This window comes from Hippoglossus stenolepis, chromosome 3 (assembly GCF_022539355.2).
Source record: "Hippoglossus stenolepis isolate QCI-W04-F060 chromosome 3, HSTE1.2, whole genome shotgun sequence".
NCBI classification, from domain to species: Eukaryota; Metazoa; Chordata; class Actinopteri; order Pleuronectiformes; family Pleuronectidae; genus Hippoglossus; species Hippoglossus stenolepis.
This window is the reverse complement of record NC_061485.1, coordinates 26,221,802-26,238,785: the sequence shown is the minus strand read 5'-3', so window position 1 is coordinate 26,238,785 and position 16,984 is coordinate 26,221,802.

Genomic DNA, 16,984 nt, shown 5'->3' with positions numbered 1-16,984 from the left:
GTGTGTGTGTGTGTGTGTGTGTGTGTGGGGGGGCATGCTAACTGTACACAGGCGACTGTTTCAACAACTTCTACCTTTACTGTTCTTCTGTGTTTACTCCTCTTTGTGTTCCCACTAATTAAGCCAATTGTGCAACTTCTGCTCATATAATTGCTGCTCTTTGCTGCTGGCAGCTTCACTGCAGCCAAACCCAAGCAAATAAACTAAAAACAAACCATTAGCAGATTTTCAGTTCCAGGACATTTAACACTGCCCGTTTCCTTCAGTGCTCCAATCTCCTTCCTTCAGGACTATGTGTTTGATAGAAATCAAAGGTTCATTTGCACACTCAGCCAGTGCTATTTACTACCGTCGGCTATGTAGGGTTATCAAGGGCTGGACCTGCTGCCCAGCCATGCCACGGTACTTCAGCTTCCTTCCACAATCCAAAGACATGCAGTTTAGATTAAATGGCCCATAGCTTGTACCCAACAAAGTTTAGGTAGTATAACTAATCAATGAATGAATGTTATTTAGACATAGGAATAAAGTGGAAGGCATTAAATGAAACAAACATAACAGCCTCTGTCACTGATAAGGGCAAATCTTCACTGTAAAATATAATTGGATGAGCTATTTTGCAGTAGGCTACGTGTATCATACAACTTTACTTAAACCCACATTATTACATTTAAAAGTAGTATTTAAACATGGTTCCTGACAATTGCAAGTAGATAAAAATGTTTTTCTTCTACAATAACTCATCAGTGCATCAGTGGATCAGTGGATGATGTTGTATAGATAATGAAAAATAAAACACAGTAAGAATAATATACAATATGTTTTGGCAAATACTGTGCATCAATGTACATTAACAACAGCCCTTATGTCTGCTAACAGGATTACAAACCATTCATTGTCGTGCTTGTAATTGTTTATGTGTTTCTGGTCCTTTTTCTCCTTTGTCATCTCCCATGTGTCTTTTAAATTTGAAGCTTTAGTCATTAGATGGTTAACTTAGCTTAGCTTAGCATAGATCTAAAGTTCTAATAAAAACAAAACAGGAGCTAGCTTTAGAGGAGCTGGTATTGGTACATTTCATTATGTAACCTAGATCCAACTCTGAGTTATTGAAATGCATATGTATTATTCAGCAATCACATGTCATCAGGTCCCAGGTCATGGAATAAAATAGGAAATGGGTGCCATTTATTTCTTCTCTTTACCTTAACCTGACCACAATTCACATCTGACCACTAACCTTAACCAGGACCACTGAGCTTTGGTTCCCATGAGGTCTACCGGTGCTGAGAAGGTCAGTGTTCATGCTGGGAAAGGTCTAAAGAGGTAACAAACATAAGTGAACACACACTAACTCAATCTCTCTTGCTCGCTGAGGCCATTTCGGACACACAGCATTGTCGACTGTGATGGAAGTCGGCACTAACAGAGCTTTGTGATCACCTTAGACTACATTGTTGGGGGAGGCTGATAAGCTCTGCAGCATCTTTCTACAGAGGAGGTGGAGGAGTGAGTGTGAGGAGGAGTTCAGTCAGAGTTCAGTGTCCTCATCACGTTCTCCTCTGCTCCTGCCTCCAGGCAGTCCACACTCAGACCTGCAACACAGAGCCTTTTTCCTTTCTGTCCTTTCCACTCAGTTTAAACTTGTCTTACTGCTGCACACCGACACCATAAAGAACAGTAGAATCACTAGGGAGGATTTAATTAGGGGAGATGAACTTTTACATGCACTGAAATTCAATGATACCATTTTCATATAAATTTACAATAAGGATCTAGATCTCTCTGAAATCATTTTCTTTAAAGGTCAAACTGGTGTTCCTCATTAATTTGCATACAGAAGTGGTGCTCTCCTGCCCCCTTGAGGCTGAAGGCAGGATGGCAGCATCAATCTGTGTCAAGATACAAATCCAGGACCTCATACCAGCTTCGACATATTGCTTCACTCAGCAGGGGGTGGACCCTTTCATTTCTAATACACTGCATATTAGAAAAAAAGCAACTGCTTTTGGCTTTTTCCAGGAACTGCTGAGACCATCCCCCTAACATGTTACTGTTATTGTCTTCAGGGCCTTCTAACTTTAAACAAAGATCCTTTTCATTTGAATCAGCCTAGCAGAGAATAATTTTAGATACTTATTTCACCTTCAAATTTGCCTCAGTGTTTACCCCTAATATACTTCTCATTTCTCAGAATTGATTATGAATCATGTTGGAAGGATTTCTGCAAATTCATTGAAACTCTAGCTGCAGTTGAACTGTATTTCATTTAGAGTGGGTTGTGGAAATAGAATCTGTGTGTTGTAGCATGTGTGGGTGTGTGGGACGTCCTCATTTAATTTATATGGCGATCCAGAGCCCTATTTGTGGTATTTAATAGGTAAAGATTTAGGGATGAAAAGTGGCTTCCTGATATAAAATTGTCATGAAAAAATGACATTTTGAAATAGCAGCTGGAATGAGACACAAAATAACCTACAGTTCCATGATGAGGTTTGAATTTTATTAGATCATTTAAAAATATCATATGCATTTTATCTGTATTTGTTTCTTCTTATTTTGTCTGTATTGCTTTATTTAATTTTGACCTTGCTACACCATCTAGTTTCTCTATCACAGCACACAAGCTGTTCCAGGAAGACGTTAAGGTTATAGTAATGATTAAAGTCAGCAGTTATCGCTTGTGATCACGTGACCGTTTGCAAAGTGCAGGTCCAGAACTCAACCATGCAACATCATCAACGTGACGTATCGAGCTGCTGACACACACAGACCATAAGGGAGCTGTTTTATAGACCCGACATCTAATTCATTTTTAATACTCATATATTTCAATATAAATACATGGTTGAGCAGTGACTGGGTGCAGAACTCATTTTCCTTACTAACCTGTTTGCTTCCTCATCCAGTTAGAAATATAATTAGTAAACCATCAGGAGAATACAAATACAGGCCTTGAAAACATTGAATCAATATGTTGAAATAAATTAACAAATGAGTTTATAAAGTGGATCATTAAGTTGTCGCTGCAGTGCACAGTCAAATGAGCTGAATAGGTTTTGGTACAAGAAAATATTGACTGCTGCTCATCTGGCATCTTTTAAACGAGCAGTTAAAATGAATAAAACATATTTAACATTTGTAAGTTTGGTCACAGCCTTGGAAAGAGCTTTTTTATTTTTATTTTGCAGGAATTAATGAAATGAAAGGGTAAACCAAGGGCATGACACGTTTGAAATGCTCAGGCAGTCAGAGACAGATGGCATGAGCACCTTGTGGTCACACTGTCAGAAGCCGGTCTGTTAATGTTAAGTTCAGGTCACTTCTTAAGATAAAAAGATATAAAACTACAAATCCCTGCATTATTGTGTCAGGCCACTGGTCAGTATTTGTGGGAACAGTATATACTAATATATATAGCAGTATAACACCTTATTCACTGCGAGTATATGAGAAACGCATCATCTACACTCTCATAGCAAAAAGTTCTTGTGTGAAAGAATGATTAACTCAGCGGTAAAGAGACCAATAAAAATGACAGATGATTTGATTCCATTTCATTCCACTGTTTAGTGAGTTATCAGAAGTCAAGGGTGGAGGAAAACACTGAGGCAGGGGGAATTGAAGGGTCTCATTCGGCAACCTCTTACGTTAATGACTCTGTTTCCTGAAATGATGCAGCGGGGCGTCAGTGAACTGCACACAGCAGCCTCTCAGTACGGCCCAGGTCTTTGATGACTTAACACCACATCTGATTAATATTTCATGTCTCATATCTTCATTTTTCTCTGTTCCAGATCCAGTTTATGGAGGAGCCTGATGACGCCAGTGCGTTCTCAACTGGCGTCAAAGAGTCTAGACAGTCACAGGTTATAGCGACGTTAACAAGCTAGTGTTTGAGAATTAACACTATAATAAAAACCTTATTCAAACAAATGAATGGATTCAGTCAACAGAAACGCTTTGAGTGATTGACTCTGAAACAGGTTTTATATTTATGTTTGTGACACATTCCACATTGTCGCATGGGGATGGTGGATATCCGTACAGAGTTTCATGGCATTCCATCCAATAATTGTTGAGCCATTGATGCATCGCTATCATGATGAAAATCTACAACAAGGAGACTTTCAGCAGATCAGCACATCAGCATTTCTTCCTCCGTACAACCTCAGACCTTCTTGGACGTTCTTCATATCAGTCACATGACTCCTTGTTGGTTCCTTTTAAAACCACAACACTTGTCTACTTGTTCATTCAGGATTTAAAAAGCACACCCATGGCATCATGTATTGATTTAGTCATTTTCTGAATCGCATGGATTTTTCTGTATATTTTCTGGTTCCAAGATGTTGTTGTGAATTGAGTTTCCTCTCTCCTGTCTGGTATGTGACAGTTTTTCCTGGAAATGAAGCTTTCAGGTGTGCACTCCTCTCACAACACCATCTAATTGAGCAGCGTTTGTTCGGCTGCTATTGATGGAGAAAAATCCATTAATGCTCCAACAGTCATTATTTCTGACTTCTGATGAAGTTGCATAACTTTGACGACCATGAGCTGTCGTCACTTGCTGCAGCATAAAACAGCATATTTATAATGATGAGTTTAAAAACCTCCAGTTTAAAACTTTTGAAATCATCAAATGAAAATATGGTTAATGCAAATGTTCCCTTGTTTTCTGTCTGATGAAATGCTATGAAAAACGTATCTGTGGGTCACCCTCGACCTTTCCTAAAGGCGTATCCAGTTTGGGAACCACTTATCTATATGGTGCACAGGGTTCTGTGATAATTCTGCAACAAATTTATATTTGGTCGTGGTTTTCATTTGTAAAGCCAAAGCTTCCACTGAGTTTGTGTTGAATGTAGTGGATCTTTTATAATGCACATATGTGAATTATATATTCAAAATGAATGTTGCTCAGATTGAATATGCTCTTGCAACATGTTGGTCAGTTAATATTTTATCACTTGCTGTGGGCATCTTGCTAGCATGTTACATTAGCATGAGGCAAATGTTCTATTCATGTTTATATCTTGGCAGTGGCAGCAAAATCTGAATTAACTACACCTAAATGTGTAGATCTCAGTTTCATTAGTTTAAAACATCATGAGACGCTGTGTGTATCAAAGGAAAATGGTTGTGCTTAATCAAAGCGAACTAATGCCAAAGACGGTAGTGAAGGGTGCCGCACGACGGCAAATTGTGGAATTAGAGAAATGACTTTCCAGACTCATAAAAGAGCCTCAGTCGTGTATTGACAGACTTCTTGTAAACCGGTCAGTGCATCAGCCAGCAGAGAAGTGCAGTGAATATCAATCAGCCAACTTGTGGGCTGGCAGAGTGCATAGCTGACCACATGAGACACATGAAGAAAGAGACAAGATTGTTTCTTTATTGGTTATATTTTGGACTAACTCTGCCCTGTAGAGAATTGACCCACTTAAGATTTTGACGGTTTGCCATATGAACTTTCACAGTGAATACAGAGGCCTATTAACATCTATGCAGACACCAGTTAACATTGATTTTCTGTAAAGCTGTCATCAATAATATTCTCATTTTGAATCCATGATGTGGTTACAGGGCTTCACGTTATGTCGCCTCAGGATATCTTTATTCATTTAACCCACAGTGTGTTCATGTTTGGGAACAAGGCCGTCAGTAACAGCCGAATGCTCTGTGTCTGTCAATATGCAACACATCGGTTTCCAGGATATATATGGTTGCTTCTTTCTGATTATTGAGTGTAAATAAAGATGGACAACATGACAGCTCTTAAAAGTAAAGCCAAGATGTCTTGATCACCCCCTGGTGGCTGGCTGCAGTAAAGGTTATAAACCCCAGCCCCCTCAAAAATAGCAGACATGAGCTAAACTAAAAACTTCAGTCCACAGCAAATAAATATACTCAAAGATGGTTCCTGTTATTTTAAGTAGTTCTTATCACACTTATGTACATTCAAATGTCCATAATTCTAATGAGTATGAATTAAATTATTTACATGATGCTATAAAGATGAGAAAGGAGCAAAACGTGAGGAAAATAACAGAAAATATGTCAAATTCCTAATTTAATGCTTGAAGCCTGTGAAAAGAAGCTGTACAATTATGACTCCGAAATGCATGTTTACCATCACTAACTGTAACCGTCTCTCTTCTCAGATAAATCTGCAGTACTTGACTTTTTGGCCACTCGGAGACAATGAAGCAAGCTCACAAAACCACACTGACATCTTCATCTTAAACTTTGATATGGCCAACTTGCTATCAAACAGTTGACGATGTAAACATGCAGCTGATAAGGAGCAACATTACTATTTGCATCAAACTCCTGAATGGAAATATCTGGCCTTTTAGCTGCTAAACTCTCCACAATTACTCTGTCTTTGTCTGAGGAGTTTATGTCTATTGTTAGTTTGTTGGTTTGTTACCTCTGTCTAGAAAGTTATGTTTTCATTGTTTGTTTATTGGCTAGTTTCCTAGTTAGCAGGACTACTCAAAAACAATTGAATTTGACTGGATCTGGATAAAATGGCTGATCAAAGATGTTTTTAATGACTTTCTTTGACATGGTGCGATAGAGTGTTAGCCTTGGCACGGGTATGTGCTCTCCGAGTGCCCTTCTAGTTTGTTTGTTAGTTTGTCGGCAGTATTATTGCAAAACTAGTTGGAATCACATTCAAGTTATCTATAGGCTTGATAGCACAAATTTCTTCTTTACAACCTCCTCTGCTAATATACAAACATAGGTGATAGCAGCTTTAGAGTCTGAACTGTCAGATGTAAACTTGACAGACATGCTCACATTGTAGGTGTGGATTTTTCAAGCTGGCAACAGCTTCTGCTTACTGTGGAGTGTGGGTGAATTAATTTGCACAGCAAAAACACTGTAGTGACCACACTCTTATGAATGTAAGAAGACTTGTGTTGAGTCTTAACACATTTTAGATCATAATCCATCATAACATATTGGCATATTCAGTGGTGCGCAAATTCAGCAGGCAAAATGTGTTTATGAGTTTCATTGAATTGGCCATATTTAATCAAACATATACAGTATTCATTTTTCATGATAATAAATCATTTAGTATTTGGTTCCCTAATTTGTGAACGGTTGCTAAACTACCTTTCAAAGGTTGTATGTCGGAAAGTCTTTGAAGTTACCTTGATAACATTTAAAAATGTCACTTCCCCAGTAACTCAGGGCTTTGACAGGGCTTTTAAGTAAATGACTGTCTGCGTGGAGATGTTGTCTGATAGCCAGTCCTCTGAGCCCTGCAGGAGTCTGTGCTGACCTGAGCTGTGTTGGTGCAGCGGAGATGACGGAGCCTCAGATCAATGGTTCAGTGTGTTGGGCATAAAAGGAGCAATGTGCCCCAGAGAGAAGGGCTGTCTGTGCCCCAGCACCACGCAGCTGTGGGCCCTGGGCACCCATCCATGCCCTCTGCTCCGTACACTGTTAGTCTTCCCTCTGTGGCCAAAACACTGCAAGCTGTAAAATCATTTCCAGAGCCAACCGAACCGGAAATATGTCTGTTTCAGTAAAACAATGTCACATATCTTCTTGAAATGTGTGTTTTAAAATCAAAGTCATTGAAACATAGAAATGGTGATGTCAAAGATTTTTGAGAGGAAAAAGCAGAGTTTGGAGAGGAAGAGAGCAAACGACCTGCCAGCTCATGAGTCAGTGACTTTCTAAACTGTGTTTGACTTATGGATCTCCGTTTCTACGAGCTGCTGCATGAGCCCAGTGAGGCAGCGTAAGGAGGCTGGGAGATGTAATTTTGTATTCAGGGTTTTCTCATCCATTTATCATGTGTTTGAAAGTTCAATGATCTCTGAAATCTGTTTGAGTTTTGCAGAAGAGGAGGCAGGGCAGAGGGTTTTCTTGTGACCACAGGGCTTCATGCTCAGCGGCACGCACATTAGGGCCTTTTTAGTCCACTGCAAGACATGTACGCTTTTTGATCTTAGATATTAGACACTATGCTGGGCTCTAGTTATCTCCTGTGGCAGTGAAATGGAGTGGAAAGTGTTTAAAGGATACTGAATTCCTGTATCTGTAAACAGATATGGTTCTTTTTTCCTATTTTTTCCAAGATCAAATCCAACTTCACTTTGTCAGTCCAAGCATTTCTACAATCCATCCCAGTGAGGATAATGTTACAGGAGTCTGTGGCTTACATGCACCTCATCACTGTGACAGTGAGCTGATCAGTTTCCAGTTTGTAATGTGTGTTTAGTGGTGTATGGAGGTATGAGTCTAATATGAGAGTGCACTGACATACTGGAGAAGAATCAACATCTATCCATAAAACTGCATCTATTGGTTACTTGAGCTCCACGACTAACAAATACCTCCTTGCAGCGATGAACGAAGAATAATTCCACAGAGAATTATCACCTATAGCTGCAGAATATCTCAGATCTAGTGAGTGTTTCAACATAGGTTAGTGTGTTGTGTGGGTCCACAAACTGCATTCTCATGAGCCTTGTTGTCAGACACAGAAGGTCTTTGTTCACATTGAAAATTTGCATCCAGAAAATATGCAGGTAGTCCAGTGTACACTTCCTGTTTTACACCTAACTGCAGACAGACTAAGTTAATGACAGGCTGGTGAGTTTATGATCATTTACAATAACCAGTCTACTTATTGGTTTTAAAGCAAAACAGAGCCAAGAAGAGAGCAAATCATGGATTTACATGTGTAAGGTAGACAGAGAAACAACTTCTTTTTATTTTTTTAAAGAATGAAAATAGCAAATAGAGCAGAAACTCCCCAGAACAAATGTTACTTTGTGGATCAGATCATGAAAAGAATAGAACAAAATTGTTTTTTGGATAATAAAATTATTATTCTCCTGCCATTTAGTCTGTGCCTGCTGATGTTTCAATTGACAATACAATAAACAAACCTTAAAATAAAATAAAATAAAATAAAATAAAATAAAATAAAATAAAATAAAATAAAATAAAATAAAATAAAATAAAATAAAATAAAATAAAATATAAAATAAATAAAAATAATTATAACTATGACAAAGTCACTGAGGTTTTGAAATGCATAGAGAAGAAACACTGGATTGGTCTCTCGTAAGTGTTTCTGAATATACATTGAATGCATGCGTTAATAGATTTACATGTTAGCCTCAGAGTTCATGAATCCAACAAATATGACTTCTGATGTTGAACACAGAAAGTGTCTTGGACCCCTTCTTTTTCATTATATATGCTTCCACTAGATAATATCATCAGGAAACATGACGTTATGCTGAGGATACACAATTATACATCTTTGATGAACTGTGCTCCCTGACTTCCTGCTTGTCCATAATCACTCAATGGATCAGCAATAGTATTTGAAGTTAGAATGAAGATGAGACAGAAACACTACAATTGGCCCCAAAACCAAAAGAGATGAAGGCTAGGAAACTTAAATTACCAGAATATAACTGAAGTCTGATGTAATTTTAGACTCCAAGTTTCAAATCTCACATAAGCGTAGCAACCAATAATAGGGTTAGGATTATAATAATACAAATTATTATTATTATTATTATTATTATTATTATTATTATTATTATTATTATTATTATTATTATTATTATTATTATTTATGCTTCACTTTATGCACACACAAAATTGCAAAGTGCTTTACATGAATAAACAGCGATTAAGACATTTTAGGACAAAGTTAAATAAATGCAGGCAATTAAAATAATACAGAAAATAGAATGGAATAAACCATCCAACAGTAAAAACCATAACAATAGATAAGAAACAAAGACAAAGAAAATGAAGAAAGAACCCAACTATATGAATTCAATAAACAATAATAGCACAAATAAGACATGTTGGCAATCCAACATTGTGCTAGAATTAATAAAGGGCTTCTTTAAAAAGATATGTTTAAGAAGTGATTTATAGAATGTCACTGATTCTGAAGTCTCAGATCCTCCGGCAGTGAGTTCCAGAGCTGAGGGGGCTTGACTGCAAAAGCCCGGTCACCTTCAGTATTAAGTCAAGACTCAGGAACAGCCAGGAAAAGCCCAACCTGAGGATCCGAGGCTGCGCTCTGGCTCATAGGGTAGCAGCAAATCTGCAATGTAGCTGGGGGCTGAGCCATGAAGGGCTTTAAAGGTAATCAGTAAAATCAATTCTAAAACTGACTGGTAACCAGTGAAGAGAGGCTAAAACAGGGCTGGTATGATCTTGTCTTCTGAAATTTAACAGGCAAGGAATGGAATTTTGTACCAGCTGAATGCGTGATGCAGTGTTTTGTCTCAACCCTGAATACAGTGAATTACAATTATCTAAATGACAACACAACATTAGTGATTTGTTTGTCAAATGATCTTCTGAAAAAGACAATCAGAAAATACAGCTTATCCTGATGGACTTTTAATGAAAATGAGGAAGAGAAAACACCCTACATTAGTTACACTGCATTGTCTGCTTACATTTGTTAGAATTTATCTTGTGTCTGTCTACTAGCAGGTTTATACAAAGCTCTCAATGGTTTGGGGAAGCTCTTACATCATGTATTCTCTTTTGTGTGTGTGTGTGTGTGTGTGTGTGTGTGTGTGTGTGTGTTTTTGTGTGCACTTATCAGGGATGGAGCTGCATTTGAGGTTTTTGCCAGTGAATCATCAGACCACATATATTTCCATCCATCAGCCACTCAGTGCACACTGGTCGACAGTATCCTCAAGTGCAGGCTATACCCTGAACAAAAGGGCATATATATAATTTCTCAGTACAGAGTGCACTTTGCTAAAAATTCAAATTTTTGTGAGTGCATTTCAATTAGGTTTTAAAATCTAAAAATATAATGTAAAGTTAGAATTTTTACAACTCTTTCACAGGACTTTCATACATACCAGGTAAAATATTGTATTTTCATCATACATCACAATAAAAGGTAAGTTAAGTGAGTAGTGTTAAATAAATAATTCAGTCTTAAATTTGGGACTATTGAGATAACCATTCATTGTGTAGATATCACTGGCACCTTATCAGATCCAGCAGTGATCATATATGGTATTCCACAGCACCTTTTAGGAACCTTACCTTTCCTTCTATGTAAATGAAATCAGATTTGCAGTTTGTGTTGTTTTGTATGCTGACCATTCAACTGTGTTTGTGAGAACACAATGTGTCAGAAAACAAGCTTAGTCAAGAAATATTGAAATGAAGTAGCGTGCAACACAGTCTAACTACATCTGAGTAACTGGATCAAAAAATCAAAAGACAAAAGAAAGAGTTAGGCCTCACTTCCTTAGCCTGTAATTGGGAAACATGAGCACATTCCATTTGGTTGCTTAACCTAAAAAATCCTATCTGTTCAAAAGTTCAAAAGGCAGCACGCCAAAAAGTAGCTGTAAAACTTTTGATTTTATTAAACATCATCAAGTTTTTTTCAGAGCATGACCGTTGTTAGCAAGGTGGTACGCACACAAGACAATCAAGTGAAGATCCCTTCCAACCGAGGTATGTAGTAGATTAAGATCAAAATATTGTTATAAGAACAGGTTAAGAATAAATCCATCATTAAGGCCGGTGTGAATCATAGCATCAAGCCTTTAATTCCAAGACATCTGGCTTTGGGAAATGTATGTTGGAATATCACCTCCTCTGATGAGGGCTCCTGTTTCAAAGGGAGTGAAACGAAGGGCAGACGGTAAAATGTATGCACCTCATGGTCCTACTGTTCTCTTCTGATTGCTCTTCTGTGCTCAGCGACTGAAACAGGCCTTCGTGGCTCTTTTTGGTTTGTGCCATATGTAGACTTCACTGCAAGGGCAGACCCCATGTAGACTTTATTTGTAGAGCTGCAATTTTTGAATTGGCCATTTGAAATCTTTTGTTTAAATGGATGTTTAAAGCTCTTGCAGTTGTAGGTTTGATTACATTGCTCACAATGCCCACATGTCTCTGAGGGAGAGGGATCTTCTGTAAGAGAACACAGGAGGATATTTACAAATCTCTTGGAGCAAATTCTCCACAATGTGACAATTCTTCAGTAACCTCATTAGGCGGGAACTGCAGAGTAAAAATATGGTCCATACGTATAATGTCATAACTAAAACACTTATTAATTGTGCAGCAATGTGTATAAATTGACAGATTGATGATATAGAGACCATGACCAGACCTTAACAATACTGACCTGTTTGCTTATACTATACACTATAACTTCATACAATGTAACTTAATTCAATTGACATAAAGAGGATATATGGCTGATTGCATTAGGTATTGTAGTTAAAATATAATGTTTACATATTGAGTATTCTTGTATCTGCCTATTTTGAGCCATTTTGTGTTTTTATCAAGTGTGCTTTATATGTATATATATATATTGTTTATTTATAAAGCACATTCAAAACAACCAGAGTTGACCAAAGTGCTGTACATATACATATACATATACATATGTTTTATATGATGTTGATTGGTTATGGTCCCTCTGCTTTTTTTAAGACAATCTTCTGTCTGTGATAAATATGAAATATTGGTTTTCTTTTGGTGCCTCGTGATGCCCCTTGATAGTGAAGATGTTGTGTGAGTTCCTGTCAGGGAGCTGTTTTTGTTATTGTTGTGATGACCAGATGTGGGCAGGGGGTTGTGAAGCTCAGGATGACACGGCTGGTTTCCTGTGCAGCTGTAAGGGAGCTGTGCTGCCGTCTGCAATCATTGAAGCTGTCTGGGCAGCACATGCATGGCGGAGCTTGACAGGTGGGTTCCCTTCTGACCCCTAGTATGTCGGATAGGGCTACAGATGGCATACGAATAAAAATGCAGATATTTTTACTCTCCCAAATAAATAGAAAATATCAACACTAGGGCATCGCTAAGTCGTCTGGTTGACAGTGCAGAAATGAAATCATGCTCCAGTGTTTACAAACCTTGACAAGGTTAATGTTAATCTTTTTAATATTACCATGAATTTAAAAAAACATTCGTGGCCTGTTTAATAACGAGTCAAGAGGGTAATTTTATATAAAACACAAAGGATGTGCTGTGATCTTTATTCTTATCAGTCGAGGGCTTCCTTTGAAGGGTTAAGAAAAAAAAATCGCATTTGTTTGAATATTATGTCATCAATCATTTTGAATGAGCGTCACCTTCTTTCGTTGGATGTTTAAAACCCTTTAAACCTCTACAAACACAATCCATCGACACTTAAGTCCCATTAATAGCTTCTTTGGTTTTACTCCGTTTTCATTCTGCAGGGGTTGCAGTTAGAAATTTTACCTTCTTAAAGTTTGCATTTTAGCCCTTGCACCTTCCACCGCCACAAATAAAGGTCATGTGGTGCTGGAACAAATGAAGAGAAGGAAATAGCCGTGTCCTGGCCAATAGATAGCAGGGGGGGGGGGATCAGACAGCGAAGAGACAGGATGCTGCAGCTCTCCTCTGAGTCTTTTCAAAAACAGTGTAAATCACTTGGACGGGCCCACTTTATCATTTCACGCCAGACTTTGTCACATAGGGAGGAGTATTGTTTGGAATGTGACTGTTTTTCATAAACAGATGGACGAGGCGCTAAATGGTGGTAGTGAGAATAATAGAAAAAAATGGGTTATTTTCCCAGGTGCTGCTGAAAACAAAGCTCTTTTATGGGTTATTCTGCATGAATAAATACTCAAGTGGAGTTAATACACTGTAGAGATGAAGCTATTCAAGGGGGGCACGGTGGCTCAGTGGAAAGTGCAGCAGATTTAATTCCTGGCCTGCGCAGACACCTGATAAAAAGCACAACAAATTTGCCTTCAGGGAGAAAAAAGTGGTGGATTTGGGAAAAAGCTCAATTGAAAAGCTTATCGATTTTATTTAACTTTTTTTTATTTGGCATTCATCAGATAGTCCAAACAACAGAGCAGAAAGACTGAAGAGAGAGAAATACTCAACAATCCTCCCAGCAGCCTTCACCATGTACTCCAGAGGTGTATGCAAACTTAAACTGTTTTTAAACCAATATATAATGAAATAAATAATTGCATGACTACATTGTGTAAAATGTATGAATAAACCAGAAATTTGTTTTTAAAATATGAAGGAAATCTTCCAATTCTTCTTCAGTTATTAAATCAGTAATGGAAAAGTTCTTTTTCATGTTTCATGCATCTTCCACAGGAGGCTTTATTTCATGGCCACTTTTATTTCTTTTTTTCCCAACAGCTTTATTTATTGATGACTTGCATAACATATGTAGTGACACAGGAACAAATAATGAACCGACAACCCAATGTTCCAACTGCAGCTCAGAACTGTAAGGCCATATTTAAGGCTTTAGTTTGTAGCTTGTGAGTCTGGTGTGTTTATATGCAGTGCAATGAATTTGTTTTGCTCATCATATGGTTTATTTATGTATTTACTGTCCATCAATGTTTAATGTTAATGAGATATCCTTGTAACCTACTCAGATGGGCTTTGTTTCAGCCTTGTGGCTGCTTTCAGACAGATTGTGTTGTCAGGAAAGTGAAGAATTAATTCACTGCACGCTTTAAAAAAAACATTTAATAATGAAATTGAAAATGTTTAGTCTCGGAGGACATCAAATAGTACCACCTGAAAACAGTTTGAGCAGCTGGATAGAAAAACACTGATCCAAAGCAAACGGCTGTTGAATCTGATTCCTGTGACAAGACGTAGCTGCATCTCCCTCCACACACGACATGAAGGGCTCACAAATTAAAAAGCGTCTCAGCAGATTGCAGGTGGTCGGGTTCATTCTTCATCAATATGCAACATGCATGGGCTGCTACAGTTTGGAGATTTTCACCGGCTCTATCAGACTGGCAGTATAATGGCAAATCGTTTTTTTTTAAAGAGAGGGATGTGTGATTCACACATCTGCAGCTAATATTTTCTCTATATACTTGTGGAATTTCTGGACCTGGGTTTTTAATATTCTTCTCATGCAGCACGGTTGTCAGTCCCAGCCCCTCCCTTATTCTGGGTGTTGCCCGAGGACTTCAAATCACCTCTAAGCTATAGATGCTGTTGTTACTTCACTGGTTGCTCAACCAATAATTCTTCTGCAGTGGAAAAATAAAGCACCAACTCATGAGCGCTGGCTGGAGGATGTAATGGCACATCAGTTAAAGTAAACCATTCAAGGCTGAGCCCAAAACTTTTATAAGATCAATAAGAACCTTTTCTGTCCCAACAAAGTACCTGTTTCCGTATTAAAATAGAACTAAAAGGTAAAATCCTTGTCCAGTGTGCCAGTCAAATCTGGAATCATACTATATGGATGTAAGTTTCCTAATCCCTCAGAGTAAATATCAAGTTCAGTTCAGTATTTCTCAAGTCAGTCTAAAGACTCTGCAGTGTCCTTCAGTATGAATGTGTGCATGTGTCTCTTTGTGTTTGCTGTGTGGTGCACTACCCACTTGTGCTTCCCTGCCTTCCACCCACTGCCTGCTGGGATAGAAAACATGTGCAGGTGACGAGGGAGATGAGGTGGATGAAATAATTATGATATTCCATCCTATTTAAAAACATCACCGTAAGCAGCACATCCCCGACAACATGCAGTGGTCACGCTGTCCTTGATTAGCAACCTGCAGGTAATAGCAAATGCCAGCAGAATAACAAAAAGTCCAAAGCATCTCTCATAGATTATCCATCAGCTCAGATTTTTAGGAAACATGGAAACAAGCTGGCCTGAAGCTGAGTGAAAGATGGATTAAATGTGTAATAACACAGTAGATGATGCGTGACTGGTATTTATGTGGTTTCAGCTGTTTCTGTTGTCCGCAGTGCGTCCAGTGTCCTGCCAAGTGAGTGTTTGCCTGGAGCCAAAGAAATCCTGCTTCATCCTGAGTCATAAACAGACAATTAGTTCCAAATACAGCGTCATTGAAATGGATGCTATAGTTTTGTGGCATAAAAATGTTACAACAAATTAGTGTTGAACCTTATTGGACGACATGACAGCTCTCCAAAAAGTGAAGCCGAGTCATCTTGATCGGCCCCTGGTGGCTGGCTGCAGTGGGCTATAGTGGATCAGACATGGATCAAAGTACACATTGAATAAATGTTTCTTTAAAGACAGCGTCTGTTATTTTTTCTTATCACACTGATGTGTGTTCAGTAGTTCGTTTTTTCCAGTTAGTTTGGTTTTCATGGTTAACAGTTGAGACTGACTTGTCATTGGTGGAGTGCATGTATCAGTGGGACCTCGATGCCCTGGCTCCACACCATGATTCCTACTGTGCAGACTCCCAATGAGGGCAAGATGGCGGCACCCATATACAGGATATTCTAGCTTCATTTTTGTTGGGGGAAGTGAAGATGCATCGTGCATCTTGATATACAATCTATGGGTTGAATGTTTCAAGCCTCTGGGTGTGGTGATGTGTGGCCAGAGTTGTGTTGCACCCGTAACCAGACCCAACAATGACAGGTTAAAACAGGTGAGTGGGTGAAATACATGAATACTTACTGTATATACTCAAGAATTTAAAGCCACCATAATAATAGAATTTATGTTCCACCTTGACGCCACCTTGTGGTAGAATCCCAAAGGGTAACTGAGGCAGGCACAACTGACCTGACCTGCAAGATACCTGAGATGAATGGGAACACTGCAGCAAATAGACCTGGGATTCAACTGGGATTGACATTTTTTTTCTACAAATAAAATGATGATGTTATAAGAATGACTCAGTTCACTTCAAAATACTTTATTTGTCCCTTGACGGTAAATTTAAAACACAAGTGCACATGGACTTATGCTCGTAAAAACTCTTAAATAAATTTAAAAAAAGGCAATTCATAGTGTAATGATTTGAGAAAAGAGCTGAAGTACACAAGGGTTAATGTCAGTAGCTAATCAGTGGCTGGCTTCAGTAGCACAGCTTGACCGTATTCACATTTTAATGTCTAATTGCCCACAACTTTGTATCATAACTGTGCTTTGTGCATTTATTTCAACTTCCATGTGTTTGTCTGCTTCTCTGTCTTTCAA